Source organism: Perna viridis, chromosome 3, assembly GCF_037379345.1.
Source record: "Perna viridis isolate PV_CMFRI_1.1 ecotype Kerala chromosome 3, ASM3737934v1, whole genome shotgun sequence".
NCBI lineage: Eukaryota > Metazoa > Mollusca > Bivalvia > Mytilida > Mytilidae > Perna > Perna viridis.
The window spans coordinates 12,293,222-12,310,431 of NC_142447.1; the positions used below are offsets into that span (position 1 = coordinate 12,293,222).

Consider the following 17,210-nt stretch of genomic DNA (forward strand, 5'->3'; position numbering starts at 1 on the left):
ATATTGCAAAATAAATATAGCAAACATAATTTGAAAATGCATTTTGCAATTATCTTTTTCTGTTTTATCGAACTAACGGAACTGATGCAACAACTTTACAACAAAGTACTGTTATTAACTTGACGTTAAAAAAAGGGAGTAAAGCAACTGACATGACTTTAAAAATCAGCCACGCGTCCCTTTTTCACTTTTACATTAGGTTATTTACAAAGTATACGCGCAAAACTATAGCCAAAGTTCAAATTCACTACAGTGTATATCTACAAATAACATCTCTGGGTATGTCTTGAAAAAGATAAAAAAATTACTAATATTGAAGTTTACATTTAAAGTCCCCTACAATAGGTGTCTAAATGGGATAGAAATGCATATTTTTTTTCTGTTGTGTTTAAACGAAATTAATACAGTTCATACTCATTAATTTTTTATTGAAAAGATGGCGTTCAGATGCAAATTCTTCTTTTACTATATTCATTTATTATAATATAAAAACAGAATGACCACATTTAAGCTAATTGTGATCAAATTACTAAGATACAAAAATATAATAAGATAATGATTGTTCAACGTTATATTAGTGTGATCAAATAATGTGTAGATGTAGCTTTATGTATGTATGTTTGTATGAATATTCATATATATTTATTTCTCCTTTAATTGTCGAAAATCATCGATTGAAGGAAAACAAAAGTTAATGCAGTATGATAATAAAATTCGTCTTTATTAGTTAAGTCCGGCCAGTTTTTTTTCTGTACAATATTAATTACGTCATTAATAAGAATGAGACGGGGAGTGCCGATCATTTGTCAACTTTTTGTACGAAATACAATCGGTCGTAATTATGATAAAAATACTAAAAATTAACAGTTGCCTTTAAAGTTAGAAAGTAACGAAATTAATCATAGCAATTAAGTTAAATTTTTAATGCAAAGTAGTTCTCACTGTTCTTTTTTCTTCATATGACACTATTTTACCAGTCACTAGTCTTCTATTTCTCCAATCGCCTGGATTTTAACGACTTCACATCATTTGAAAATAATCAACGACTATATAAATATATTTTCGTTTCATTAATTTACTTGTTTTTTAATATAGTTAATTAACATTTAAACGTAAAAAAATAGTTACTTTATGTTCTTTGTTTTGTATGTTTGTTTTCTATGTCTGGTCTTTGTCCCTGGATTACATTCTTTTGATTACCGCTATAACCTTGGTTCCCTTGATTATTCTTTCAATAATCTGATTCTATGCTACAAAGAATGTTTTAAAACGAAATTAATTTCATATAGGGTCTATTGACTAACAAAAAATTTGCTGTGTTTATTTTTCTAATTGCTATTCACTTATACTTCATAAAGAAAGTTAATTAAAATATCGTCAGAACTACATATCACATTTTCAATACCGATACTAAAACCCTTCATTTTACGTCATAACTAGCAACACATTGCAACATCAATACACACATATATTTAACGTTCAACCTTGTGGTCTCAACTTACCATCTCACTCGATGTGCAAGTATCGGAATACGAGGATTATATAACAAATTTGATATTGCACTAAGCCATTAAATAGTAGGACCTTGTTATCGAGATGATTGTTTCCATAAAAGACATTTAGAATGCAACGCTTTGTTCAAAATCATGAGTGGTATGCTTTTATTTCAATTAAGTACTAGTCTATATAAATTCAAGGCACTGCCTATGGTAAAGGTGAATCATAGTGTAGAGCAAACAATGCTTTCTCGGTCTACAAATGCTATATTTTACGTAATGATAGTTCTTACTGTATTTTGAAAAAAAAGTCATGTATTCAACTCCCACTAAAATCAACCAAACAAAACCAAATCAAGAATGACAACTCTTCATAGAACCAATTACATACACAATCTATATACTTTTGATCCAATTGGATAAACTAAAACTGATTATATGGTATTTTACTACACTGTATTTCTGAATAAGTCGAACAGTGAATTGGGTGGGTTTTTGACATGCATGAATCACCACCTGTCTTGTTTTTATAAAGACTTAAACTTGTATATTGTCATAAATCATTGTCGGACGCAGGAATATAAAAAGAGGTATGACTACAATTTGAAAAAAAAAGTTAAAAAAAAAAACAAAACAAAAACAAAAACAAAAACAAAACAAACTGGCATATATTTGCTCGTGCACGTGGTACAATAACGCACAAGCTTTCTCTGGGACTGGTAACTTTTTTTGACTAATAAAGAATATTATTACAGTAAAGAGTTGAAAAGTTAAAACCCTGCACTGTGCTTAAACCAAAAACACAGCATTATGTTATTATTGAGCAAAAGGCAAACTATCATTTCAGGTACGCAGCCCTAAAAATAGGAATGACGTCATGTCATAAGAAATTAATCAAATATATATATTCATTTCATTAGTGAACTTGTCATTTAGTAGAGTTTTGTTTGTTTGTTTGTTGGGGTTTAACGTCCGAGCAGCAATATTTCAGCTATATTCAGACGATGAACATGAAATTGATGATAAAATGAACATGAAATGATGATGAAATGAAAAAGGGATGGGACACAAGGACAATGGGGGGTTAACAAATTTTGATTGCCACTGGAAATAGGGAGTGGAGGGTAGGGTCGGGCAATTTAGCCTCCTGTGGCGGAGCCCTATGGTTCCTACTCCGGGAGAATACCACAGTAGGGTTCTTTAACGTGCGAGGAACGTGGCATCTTTCCCAACACGGTGCACCACTATGGTTTGCGGTCAGGTTTTCCGTCCGTATTATAGCCTGACAACCCAAGAATGTAACAACCAGGGGTACCCCATTCCACCACCTGGGGCACACATCCCAGTTGCTCTGTTGGCAGAGCGCTCTAGCCCCCGGCTAGGGTTCTGAGCACTATTTAGTCGCCTTTTACGACAAGCTTAGCGCTGCTGCAGGCCAATTCTTTTAACACCCGGACCTGCACGGGGGTTTTAGTAGAGTAGATTAACGTATAAATAAAGAACATACTTAGAAGTTTCTCATTTTTTCCGTCCTTCTTTTTCATATTAATTGGCAAGTCTTGAAAAAAATGTCTCATAAACAAGATTTACTGCAGCTATGTACTTAACACCAATACAATAGTATTATCAATCAGCCTATTTTTTGTGAGAATGTTGTCGTATTGCTAGATATGTATAGTTTCGATCTTCTTTGGGTACTTGAAATAATCTTTAAAGTATATAACATATAACATACTTAAGTTAAAACTAAGTTTCACGCCATTCTTATTGTGTATTATTAATTACGTGTTATTCAATATTTTATAATAAAGATAAGAAAATATATTAAACCATACCGGCGCGCTGTCTTGACATGAAACTTCTATATGGATGAGTCTCAGAAGCAAGAAAGCATTTAAAGATTCAGATTATGATTACATTCAATTTCGTTTATAAAAGTCAAATTTCTGTCAAATCAGTACGGTGTTATTGTTTTACTGCCACAAAGATTTAAAAAGAAGTTTAAGCCAGAAAAATAACAATATGTCCCCCGAGGCAAGGCGACAAGTAAGCAAACTAAGGAAACTTTTGTGACGTCACAGCAAAATGTTACAGTCAGCAGATTACAGTACCTCACTAGAATATATAGGTTCAATAAATTCAATTTTGACTGCTCGAATAGGACAGTTGCAGTATGCAATTATTAAAATAGATGAAAAGTCAACAATAATAATACGTTGTGTCGCAATACCATATAAATTATAACATTTTTTTCATAGCTTTTGCAAGTTAATACAAATCAATAAGTATATATTTATATGGTTGATTATCAAAGATTTACCACCTCAGCTGAACTTGCATCAAACGCTGTTATTTAGATGATGGAATCCGATAAAGTAGCCCAGACAGACAATTAATTGGTTGAAGCAATTACGTCTCATAAGACAAACATGCAATAAAAGGTTACAGCCCCAAACATTTGGCTTATTTCTCCTGCTAGATTTTGTGAGACGTTGTCTTATCTTCAACCACAAATGAAGAAATCATACTTTTATTTACCTCTTTGTGGGGTTTCTTTCATCAAGAGAAACGTAAACAAAACAATTAGAGAAGCCATCACGCTAAAAACTTGAGTATGTATGTTAAGAATAAAGACATGCTGAAGCACAGTGAAATCTGTCTAAACTGAACTGTAGCATTGGTTCAGTTTAGACAGATATTCGTATTTTAAGGTTACTAAATACTTTAAATTAATATAAAGGATTTTAAATGTGTGGATTAGACAGGGTTCCGGATTATTCAATGTTCGGTTTATAAGGATATACTGTATAGTATTAAATAAAAGAGTAATCAAGGGAACTAAGATTTTAGCGGAAATCAAAAGGATGTAATCCAGGGACAAAGACCAGACTTGGAAAACAGACAAAAAACAACAAAGAACATAAAGTATCTAAAACAATACATAATACATAGAAAACAGTAACCAAATGAATGAGAGTATTAAAAAGTAATTCAGAAAATTAAGATGAACGAAGAAATGAATATTCAATTAAAGATAAACTATCAATGTTTGTTTCTACCTTGTCCTTAAAAAAAAGTATTACGTCAAATTTCCTCGGCCAAGGAAATTTAAACTTAAGTACCATTTTCTGTAAGAATCAGACAATGGATGGTACATCATTTTTTTATATATAAATTTTGTCTTTCATATCTCAAAATATCCAATAAATCTAGAAAACAACCGAAAAAAACTATTGAATTTTATAATGAAGGATCTATGACATATATATTTTAAGACTGCCTATATAGGGAAAAAGTGCTGGAAAATTTCCCGCAATTTTTCCATAGTGCATTTAAACAACATTTGACTAATCATTATTTTAAAAAGGAAAGTTTACTAATACTTTGATGGTTGTTTCTGGAGGTAATGAGGTATGAATACTTGGGTAATGCCATACAATCTCTGCGATTTTTCTTCATGTGCCACACCTTTTACAAATTTTACCTGATTCTTAAACCGAGAAGTACTTATAATTTAATCATATAATAAACAGAAAGTTTTAATATATGCGAGTTGTTCGGGTTCACTTTGAAATCGGATCTGATTATTAGAACAACAGTGTTACTATATTAAATGATAATTGAATAGTAAAAATAAATAGACTAGACAAAATGACAGCGATTGCAAATAGTACCATAGAAACCAAAAGATATTTAAATTAGGCGATAGATACACAATCCGGGTTTTATGTAAAGAAATTGGGAGAAAAAATCACTTGCAGTTCAGAAGAAATAGATGTAAAGAAACATTTCGACAAATGGAAGTCCTCGTGGTAGAAACTGAAACATCACATGCTCGTCATATTTATTGTAATGAGAAACTTTAAAAGCTCTGACTAAAACTTGAGGTAAAATTACATTTCACACAAACAATTTCTATAGGATAGAAAACAGAGTCCATTTTACATCGGAAACCACCCGAATAGTGTATCAATAGTGAAATGGAAATGGAAGGAATCGAAAACAATGTTGACGCGACATGAATTACTACTTCTTTTGGTGAGTTTTTTTATTTGTTGATTATTATCAACAACTTGTGCCAATTAGTTTTGACTTACGATTAAACAATACAGAGGAATAAGTATAAGTGTATCCATGTTGTATATCCTTATAAAGAACTTGCATCAGAGTCGTCACAAAATGCAATGAATGTGACATTGTCATTTTTCCGTAATCTGACAAATTAAAATCGTGCCTTGAAATAATATAAACAAATATATATCGATAAACTTGTATTTATATTTAATTAGCAATCGAGATACGAATAATGCAAAATGTGATTCGTGGTTGGCAAGCCTACTACTTTTTTTTTAATATTTTGTTTGAAATGTTATAGTAAACAAAAATTAACATGTGTCTTTTCGAATAATCCTTGTTCTTAGGAGATAAACTTATGTATAATATACTGTAGAATTCAAAATTAAGGGACATAAATCAGTAAATGACACTAAAATACAATAGAAACTGTTGGGTTTTCAATGTGTATTATTTCCTAAGAGCAGAGAGATTGGAATGTGTAATACAATTCATCATATAGACCTATAAAGCAACTTAATAAAAAAAAAAAAAAAAAAATATGTAGCCTTTTTCGGGGCCTATCACATATTACAGAATTTTTAGGATTCATACAAAGACGACTACTTAATATTAAGACCAATCTGGATGTAACCTAAATTTTGATAATAACGAGTGACGGTAATAAAAAATTGTACAAAAGCAAATTATGAAAATGTTCGTTTACAAATGGCAGTCAAAAGTCCACTTAAATAAGTTTTTGTATCGAAGACATGAAAAAGGTCATTATTGAAAGCATAAACAAAATGAAAAATAATTATAATAATTATAATTTGCGTTAGTGACTTCAAGTCAAATCCAATTTCCAAACAAAAAGAAATAAGCAATAAAGCTAGACTAGGCAATCGAGTTCATCATTGACCTATGTATACCAATTTCACTTTAGCTTAAAGTTGCTTATGAGAGCCCTAATGTCTTGATATAATATCCTTTGAGACACATAAGCTATGTGTAGATGATTTTTTGAAGCACTCATAACATCCAATACACTTAGATACGAATAATTGCATCACCAAATTGTAAAATACATTGTACACTTTAAGTAAAGATAAATGCACCATTTTGTTATATGCATCGATTGGTAAAATCTAATTATCGAATAGATGCAAATGGCGTAAACAGCACATAAATGGTATAGAAACAAAATATAATTGTCCTACCTTAGATAAAAGTTTCAACCATTTTGCAATGCTACAGAAAATCAAACAGCGGCTTAACGGCAAACCAATTATAACAACATCTCCTTGTGTGGATATATTATAACAGTAGAAAGTCGATATTCTCACTGCTAAAACAACCCGATCAGTGTCAGTCACAAAAATCGATTGATTGGCAAAAGGTCAACAATAATCTCATTCTTTTAATCCAGAATCACGATTGTTGATATTGAAATTGTTTTCACTAGTAAGATATCTTCGTAAATGTTCAACAAACAACAAAGCTGTGTAGCAAGAATAAGTATCATTTAAACTTGGAATTGTAGTATCTAGTAGCCTTTTGAAACCTGACGTTCAGCTACATTCTGTTGATTTCTGTAACGATTTTATAAGCAATACTTATCAGTTTGTTTTTAGTTCATTGATAGTCTTACATAAACCCCTAGTCGGTTTAGAACGTATATATAAAAAAACCAAATTCATTATCCTAATTTAAGACAAAAATATGCAAAATACAAGTGGAATATATATTTTCTGCTTTTGGGTACATATAAGCAACAGTGAGAAGAGTTTTAAATTTTGGGGGGAGGAAAAATAGAAGGGCGAGTTTATTGTTTTAAGTTTAGAGCACAAACTTGAACAAGGCCAAAATGAACCATATTAATTAAATTATGATCTACTTTTTGCGGTCTGTTTGGAACAGTGATAAGACCATCTACTTTGCACATAGCCTGCATTTTTGTATTTCTTCTTCATGATCCATTGTTTTCCCTCACACTTTTCACGGAATACCATCAATTATACATTGTATATGTTTTCTAGTACATAGCCAAATAAATTGAAGCAAGGTTTTGAAATCGTGCTTCTCCTTCTATAATCTTAGAGAAGACCGGAAATCACATTGAGTGAATCAACATCACTTTCATTCCGTTTATCAAATTGCATTCATCATACTTTTAAGTGTTTACCCATATAAGAATGTTACGGATTAAAAGACAAATTATTATTTAAGTTTATGTCGGACTTGTCCAATATAAAATATATCAGATAATCGCATTTTTTGTTTGTGAATTGTTTGTGATACATAAAGATGTGCATCAAAAATGATATGATAATTTGATAATTTTAAACTTACTGAGTTAAATATGTTTAGTCTGTTGAGTGTTTATTACGATAATATGTATTAATTAAAATAAAAAAAATATGAATAAACAATTGCTTTATGTACGATTACCTCTATTAAAAAAACAAAGCATTTAACTAGCGCTTCTCACTCGTAAATTGAGTGTTACAGAACTCATCAGATTTTCAAAAGTTCTTAAAGTTATTTCCAGATCGTCAACATCAAACGCTATGCCGTACAAATAAAGATTCTAAAGTAATAGTTTATTAATTAAGGATTGAATATTTTGATCTTTTATGTTTTATCAGCGTATAAGAGCTTTGACCTTAGCACATTTTTAACGAAGAGCGATAGCGTTTCGGGTCAAAAACGTGCGACCGGTCAACGCTTTTACACATCAATGAATAATGAAACATTCAATTCTTGTACATGTATTCACATTTTATATGTTTCTCTTATTTTATTTTTATACTATTTTAGATATACATATAAAATATGCAACAATTATCAATAAAAGAAGTCCACATGATTGTGGGCGTGACCTTTATAAATAGATCGAAGATATGTTTCATGCATAGTAAACTGAATGAATGAAGAAGAGCTTAATTAAATAAACAACTAAAGAAAATGTACCATATGATTTACTTGTTTCCAAATCATCAGTCTATTTGATATGGAATAATTTGGCGGTTGTCCCATTCCAAATAAGTTTAGAAACCACTTGTTAATGTTACGTTACTTTTAATGTTACTACATTTGTCTATTTTCCACTTATAATAATATATGTAGAAAAGCGGTTTAGTTAAGTGCTAATAAGAATACTTAAAATATGTTTATTTTTCGCGGATTCTGTCATGTTAACATATTCGCGGGAATCAATTTTCATTTTTCAAAGAATTTCAAGAAGAGTTTCCAAATGTTATAAATCAATTTTCGGGTATTTTTTCGCGTTTTTAGCTTAGAGTTGATTTTTCCAAACCAGTTCTTTTTAGTTTTAAGGTTCAAAATTTCTCTTTTCTACCATGTTTTACATCCTACGGACCAGTTGTCATAACCAGACATGAGTTCATGAAAAAATTCGAATTGAGCATTTTCTAATATCATTATTTTCCCAAAAGTCCTCTATTGCAAGCAATCTGGTTGGGGGAAAGTCAGTTGAGGAAAGACTTGATAATGAAATTGGTCCAAGCGGTTTTAATAATTGCTTCAAATTCGCCTACTATAATTTAGAATTCGCCTTTTTCTATTGCATTCTATGAATATTTCCCTGATATCTATTCTTTAAAGAGTTCGAACGTCACACTTTATCCATCTTTCTAGATTGTAGGGAAACTGAGTCATTTTTAACACATATATAATTAAACATTATGATTACGTCGTCGATTAATTTGTCTATGCCCATTTCAATGACTGTACTTCTGAGCTTTTAAATTTGAGAATGATAAGTGCAAGCATTGGCTTGTATGTATTAAATCAACACACGAAGAAAACTTAAATGTTTATTCAGTTCATTTCCTTTTGCAAAGCATTAACAACAATAGACAATAGACACACTTAGTGACTGAAGTTATAATTTTCACTCCTTTGAAGAAGCTTTATCTCTATCTTGTGGACGGATCTGTCTGAGAAATGATGATAAGTTACGTATATTCATACAAACTATACGATTTAGTACAATTCTCTGGCCTTTACTTCCTTGTTTCCAGCGTCTGTAAATCATTAAAAATCTAATAACAAGACATATTTTCTGCACTGTTTATCCCTGGGAGAAAAGCGAGTTTGTTGGGTGTAACTTCTCTGAACGCGGTCTGTTAAGTACAGCAAATATTCATTTTTACCAAACTGAGAGAAAGTTAAATAACTTTAGAGGAGCAAAATGTTTTAATTTCATATTAATTTATATTTCGAAACCATATTCAATATCAACAGCATCTATTTATTGGCTTAGTATAGTAAATAACCAAGGCTGTATGATCTAAGGAATGATATAAAATAACTTTTTTTGGATGTTACTTCCGACGGGAATCAGTTTCTATAGCTGTAAAAACCACAAATTCATTACCGGTACTTTTTTACAATACATGCAATTATTGAAAAAAAAAATTTGGACAAAACCAAAAAAAACCACACACACACACACACACACACACACACACACACACACACACACACACACACAGAACCTAACATAACATAAACCGAAACAAAGCATTCATAGACGTGTATTGCAAATGGCATTATGCTGTAGACATATTTCAAAGAATGACTTCTCATCATGCTTATTTGAACCAAACACACAAGAAGATCAAATACAAGTTCCAAAAACAATTTTGATACAAATATCTATATAAGATCTGTAATCGTTTATGATAGTTTTTACACAGTTTAAAAGAAAGTAAGACCTTTAAAAACACATTGGTGAACTGATATTTTATGAATTTGGGCAGTGATGAAAAATGACGGAACATTTTACCAGAAAGCTAGCTAGGTTCTCTATGAATTAAGGGCCTCCATCATGTATTTTAAATTAACAATGACATATAAATTTGGTTTCATTACCGTGATGTATATCTACGATATCGCGAAAAACGAGATAAAGGTATGTTTTAGTACAAATTCATATAAAATTAAAACACTGCCAAGTGCATTTAATACAGGAAATACACACGATTTAATCTTCATGCACCATATTTGCAAATTATTCAAGTCTTTTCTGAATGATCTGTATTTTTTTAGAAAATAATACATTGATCTCCCATTAAAATCAAACAAATCATAAACCATGTCCTACAGTGTAATTTTTGTCTTATCGATGTAAAAAAAACTGGGACTCTTTATGTGGTCTTTAACTTTTTCTGAATTGGCGGGGTTTGGACATAAATAAATCACCTCCTGTATGATTTTTTCTAATAAAGACTGCTACTAAAAGGAAAACTTCAATGTTCATAGTTTATTTCACAGGGTCAAATCACTTCAATAAAACAAGTATCTTTCACATTGTATTTACTTGCATACTTTCTTACTATTTTTCTTTACGCAACTTAGATTTGTAATAGAACAAAACAAATTGTATAACCGTCATTCATGAAACTGCAAGTCAGATTCTAAATTAGTCTGTTAATGGTCACTTTGTTACAAAAGGAACAAACCAATGAACTCAATAAAATAAATTAAACACTTTTCTTCAATCACTCAATTAATAAAACATCCAAAAAGCAATACGTGTGTTTCACTTATGTAATAGAAAAAACAATTTGTCTTTAAAGTTTTATGTAAAAATGCTATTTTGATTTATACCATTCTTCTCTACTATATAGAATATCGGAAAATGGACTAATGACGTCACGTAATAGATCACTTAAAGATTTTCAAAAAAAAAAATCGTTTTGGAGAAAAAAATATCAATGCATCTCCCTCTTAACTCCGATAAGTTTAGTACAATGCCTATTGGAAAGTGACAATTTCGTACTTTCTATCTCAAAAGTAGAACAACGGAGTTGTTGCTAATGTGGTTTGTAACGATTCTGATTTAGAAATGAAAATGTTTTTTTGGTAGTTTTTTTACATGCATTTATCTCCTCCTTGTGATAATTATAAATACTGCAATATAATTAATTAGTAAAGAACTAGCAGTCAATTTAACTATGTACGGTATTAAGGGGGTAGAACTAGGTTAATGGCATTACTCCTACAAATCATTGGTATGTTTGTGTAACCCAATTAACGTAAATCTCATATAAGCATTTTAGTAACTTAGATCGATTTCATTCTGTTTCAAATAAATGCTTGATCGTTGTTCTTGTACTGAATATGATACAAGCATATAACTGATTTCAAGAGTTGTTCTCATAAATTTTTATCCCACATGTTTGAAACTTTGTCTTGTACGATTCAACACTTGTAATTATCACCTAATGCATAGAAACATTACATCAGTTGACTATTTTGCAACGGAAATCGTTCTTTATTTGGTTGATTTAAGACCGAGATGAACTAATTGTTTTTGAAAGATTGAGAGAGTAATCAAGGGAACCAAGGTTATAGCGGTAATCAAAAGAATGCAATCCAGGGAAAAAGACCAAACATGGAAAACAGACATACACAACAAAGAACACTAAGTAAATAAAACCATACACACAAAGCAACAAAAGCATATGAGCTACTATATATACATAAATACATAAATATACATGAAAGTATAAAAAGGACTTATCGTTATGTAGACCAAAAAGTATCGTTTTTCGATGGGATGATCGGCTCATTGTATCACCTGTACCCTTTTCAGTGTCTGAATTTTGTATTGGTTTTATTTTTTTTAAACGATGAACATGTATTAATCAACCAAAAATAGTTATAATGTCCCCTTTTCTCACCCAGTTTAATTAAACTAAATTGCGCTGGTGAAGTAGATTTTTAAGACAAAAACATATTTTAAACTTCGTTAAAAAAATCTTAGAAGTGCATAAAATAGCAAGTAAGTATTGTGTGTGCTTGTGTATGTGTTTTTTTTTTTTTTTTTAAAGTTTCCCAGACTACAAATGTCGCCAACAAATAACTGTAAAATTTATTAAAGATTCGAAACACTGTGCGTAAGATTCCTACATGCCAATTAACATTTCTTTCTGAATGAATACATAATACAGTTTAGTTTTATATGAAATAGATATAACATGTAGAGAACGGAATTGAAAATATTAATATTTAAAAAAAAAATAATAATCGTGCATTTTCAATTTTACATCAACTAGGACTTGTTCTTCTTCATAATGTATCAAAATTAAAAGATGTGAAATATGAACAAAAAATATTTTGTTTTTGTTAAAAAATACGGGACTAGCAAAGATCCTGACTCAGTATTATAGCTTTAGTTCTTGACAGATTGAAATTGGGCTCTCAGTGCTTCTAAGGTCAAAGGTATTAATCACCATTGGGAGGCTTTCGTTTCCTACAATATTATGTACATGTAGTTCTTTGAAGTTTCTTATCGCTTCGTATTGATGAACTTGTCATTGTATTGTATTTTTCTAAATATTGAATTCATTATTGCCACAAACTTATCACATTTTAACTTGTCCATTGTTTGTAAATATTCAACGTTTTGTCCAACTTCTTGAAGACCGTTCATCTGAATTTAATAAATTTTATTCGGAAAAAGAAGGTATCTTGATTTAGGCCGTCATGAGGTATTAAGCTTCTGTTTGACCAACTGTAAGATTTCAAATCATCAGAAACGTCATGAATACTGTCAGGTATTGCTGATTCATGGTTCATGCTCCCAGTTTTAATTGGAGTCCGAGTTACTCATTTACTTTTGTTATTTTATATGTATTATTTTAGTTTTTGTTATTTTATATTCTTTGTTGTGAGTGTCTGTTTTACTTGCTGACCTATTCCTTCACTCTTTTGGGGCTAACTTTATAGCTGATTTGATCCGAAAAAAAGAATATCGTTTGGCTAGATCGATCCTTTAATCTCATTTACGCTATATAGATGACGTATTATCTTTAAACAAACCTAATTTTATGAATTTGATACATCGCATCTACCCCAAAGAACTTGAGAAAAAGGATACTACAGACACTGTGAAGTCAGCCTCATATCTTGACCTATACTCAGAAATCGATAGCATAGGAAAACTATTGACCAAACTTTACGACAAACATGATGACTTTTCATTCAGAATTGTCAAATTTCCTTTCATCTGTGGCAACATACCTTCAACACCTTTGTATGAGTGTTCGTATTACAACTGATACCTTATGCCAGAACTTGCCGAAACTACGCAGACTTTTTGTATCGCGCTAGAACTCTAACAAATAGGCTTCTGGATTGAAGTCATCACTACAGAAGTTCTATGGTCGTCATCATGAACTCGTGGATCGGTATGGTGTATCCATCTACGCCATGAAAACTGATTTATTCAACAGGTAATAGTTTTCCTTTCCTCGTTTGTCTACCCCGGACTTGACTTTTTATTAGCAACTCGGCGGATGTTTCTAGAAAAGACGAAGACGCTTACCCTACCGGTGTACCTGGGCCATGCTCCCAGTTTTAAGGAGAGTCCGAGTTGCTCATTTGCTTTTGTTACTTTGTTTGTATGATTTTAGTTACTTTGTTGTGCATGTCTGTTTTCCATGTCTGGTCTTTGTCCCAGGATTACATTCTTTTGATTTCCGCTATAACGTTGGTTCCCTTGATCACCCTTCCCTGTCTGATCTGTGACCCTGGATTATATTCTTTTGATTTCCACTAGAATCTTGGTTCCCTTAATTAGATAGAAATAACCTTGACAAACTCTTTCATTCGGAGTTAATAAAACTCAGTGGTGGCATCTTAAGCAACAGTCGGAGTTGCTATAAAACCTTAAATTTAGGAAACACATGTTTAACCTTTCTTCTTTAGAAACTTGACCAGGGTAACAAAACTTTACAAAAGTAAAGTTCTAAACAACAGAATGTTTTTTTTTAACAATATGATTGCTAAAAGCGGTTTTATACATCTCTCCTACCAGTTTTCAAATGCATTTAACTGGGGACCGGTACTAATACTTTGTTAACCTTCAGCTACTACACGTTGCACTAACTCAAAGTTGCAAAAAACGATTAAGATTATCATATTGTTTGTTTCTGTTCCAGTGTGCACAAGTACAAAAAGGTCAACTCCTACATATAGGGTCGTTAACATATTTGTTCATGCCTTACATGTACACAACCATTGGATGTTTTAAGAAAAATGAAGGCTTTCCCTTTTAAGTGTTTAGTTAAGACACAAATTAGCTCTATTAATTTTTGTTTTTTTTTGTCATGCTTCTGGAATATCGCTTTCGTCCTGTTTCCGTTTTCTACGTCTCATTATTGATCTTTAATTTTGAAATTTTAAGGTATCTCCTTAAACCTGGTTTTCTTGGATCTTTAAAAAAAATAGAGATATTGATTGGTGACACTGAAGTTGGAATTCATATTTTACTATCTGAATCATTGCGGGCTATCAAACATTGTTTTACAAAGTCACAACCGTCCAGAATGAGTAGGAGTGTGGCAATTTGCCAAATCTGAAGTACTGGTATGTATACTACCGATCATGATATAAAGGAATTTATGTTAACCAAATTTTCGGGAAACATCTTGTACCCACAGGCACTCTGATTGGAAATGAAGTAGCCAAGTGATGGATGCATGCACAGGAATTAGTACTTCAAATCATTTACACGTATACGAACTTGTGGATTTTCAAGTTAATATGTCCATAAATTCATTAAATGCACGTGACGATATGATAACTTGGTTGTTGAGCGGGAAGCCTTGCTCATAATGTCTCTATTAAAAAAAACCCAACATTTCATGAAATGGAACAGGGGTCATATCCTACTAATCAGGTTTATCATATTTAAAGATAAACCAATTTTAAAAGAATTACGGAAATTCTGATTTGACCTGTTCCGGTATATGCTTAGAATTTCTAAATACTTGCGCGATACTTCATTTTAACGCGGATAAATACGTATGCCATACCTTCTGTTAAAATGTACTGTACATATTGCTGCTAGCGTTTGAGTTTTTTAATAGAATAATTTATAAAAGTGAAGGAACATTTCACTACTCGTGAAAAATTGATCTTGATCAAATTTAATACATAATTTATATAGGAATCTTTTTATGTTTATTTGGAATCTTAAAAAAAAAATACATATATGAATAATGTGAAGTCACAAAGATAGTTTTGAAAAACTGAAATTAAAGAAAACAATATTGCACTTTTGTACCATTCCACTTATGTAATAAATTTCATCGATTTTGTAATAATACTTGCATTTTTTTCGTATTTGACCAAAGTTTAGCATCTGAAGAAGAGACTTCGTCTATTTGTTTTTTTTTTAATTCATACAAGGATTAACGATTATACACTTTCCAATTTATAGGTTGAAAATCAACAGAATGATGGGGACGATACAGCTATGAATGGACTTCAACTCCGCTGTGGAGGACTAGATAGTGGTACCTATGGAGGTCATATTGAAGCTGGGGAAGAGCAGCAAGGCGATTTGAGGGGAGAAGAGAATTGCAAAATGAAAAACGGAGTACGAAAATACATGACAGTATTTTCATTACAAGTCGAAGGGAGACAGGTAAACTTTTGAAGAAAAAAAATATCAGTTTTAATGCATATTTCCGTCTGCAGGTATTTTAAATGGTATTTTACATCATAACTAAATGAATAAGAGTTGAATAAGAGTTGTACCTTTTTTTTATGACCAAAGATTTTGCTTAAATTTCCCTAATTTTTTCGGCGGCGAAACAAAGAAAAAAAATACATTAAAATCAAACTTTGTAAAACTGACACGCTCATTTTTTAAAATTTTTAGAATGACGGCGACGACACTGCCGCAAATTGGATAAAATTTAAATGTCGTAATTTCGACATAGAATACAACTATGATCTAAATCATTCCCCTACTGGGGATCTTATGCCGGTTGGAGCGAAAGCTGTCCCCTAAATTCTGCAATATGTGGACTGTCAAGTAAAATTGAAAATCCTATAGATGGCGATGACACTGCACTAAACGACGTAAAATTTTATTGCTGTACCGATTGGAGAATCAATGCATAAACTTAAACGTACATGAATTCGTTGTCATTTAATTAAGAAACTCTTCATTTTTATGTAACATAGTCCGTGTTTTTATAACGGTTATACATGATTTATGAGCATACCAAATGCACTTTTAATAATTTATCACTTTATTGATAATTTCAGATGAGTTTCCTTTTATAATATTCCTTTTTTGACAAAAAAAATCAAGACAGTTCTCTCTTTCTTTTACATCATTAGTGAGAAGTTTCTTCGACTGAATGACGACAACGTTCAGCTTTGAAATCTATTCTCTTGCTTTAAGGCCTCATATTTTTCATCCCGGTGGAATTGCTGTCTCTTTAACATATTCAACATATCCATTGGTTTTTAATATTTTAATGTTCGATGCCTTGTAATTTATGTGGCAGCACAACTGGGCTAATTACTGACTATGTACTAGTAGTTTTTTTCGTGCCGATGTAATGTGTTCTAAACATGCACTTATGACGTTATGAAAACGTAAGTATGACAAGTTTTCTTTTTCCATTAAACGCCTTGAGGATTTCGCTTCGTACTGTATGTTGACGTCATTGATTGAAAAAAAAAAAAGAAAAACATAATTGAAGCTTTAAATATTTTCCCCAATTGACAAGATTTGCTACTTCCTAGACACTTGCCTATCACCATGGTTTTCCTCATACCTCATCGACAGAAATATCAAATAGATAAGAAAAGTATACAAACTATTAC

At 31.3% G+C, this 17,210-nt stretch overlaps 1 protein-coding gene and 1 pseudogene across 3 annotated transcripts in view; one reads left to right on the plus strand and one right to left on the minus strand.

Moving 5' to 3' along the window:
* Positions 1-17,210, minus strand: part of LOC148621035 (1-phosphatidylinositol 4,5-bisphosphate phosphodiesterase epsilon-1-like) — a 236,868-nt gene that overhangs the window by 105,012 nt on the left and 114,646 nt on the right. The window lies entirely within an intron of this gene.
* LOC148621036 (vitelline membrane outer layer protein 1 homolog) lies at positions 5,294-17,185 on the plus strand (annotated as a pseudogene). The gene is made up of 3 exons (XR_015921058.1): positions 5,294-5,534; positions 15,808-16,014; positions 16,252-17,185. The product of XR_015921058.1 is annotated as a vitelline membrane outer layer protein 1 homolog (transcript).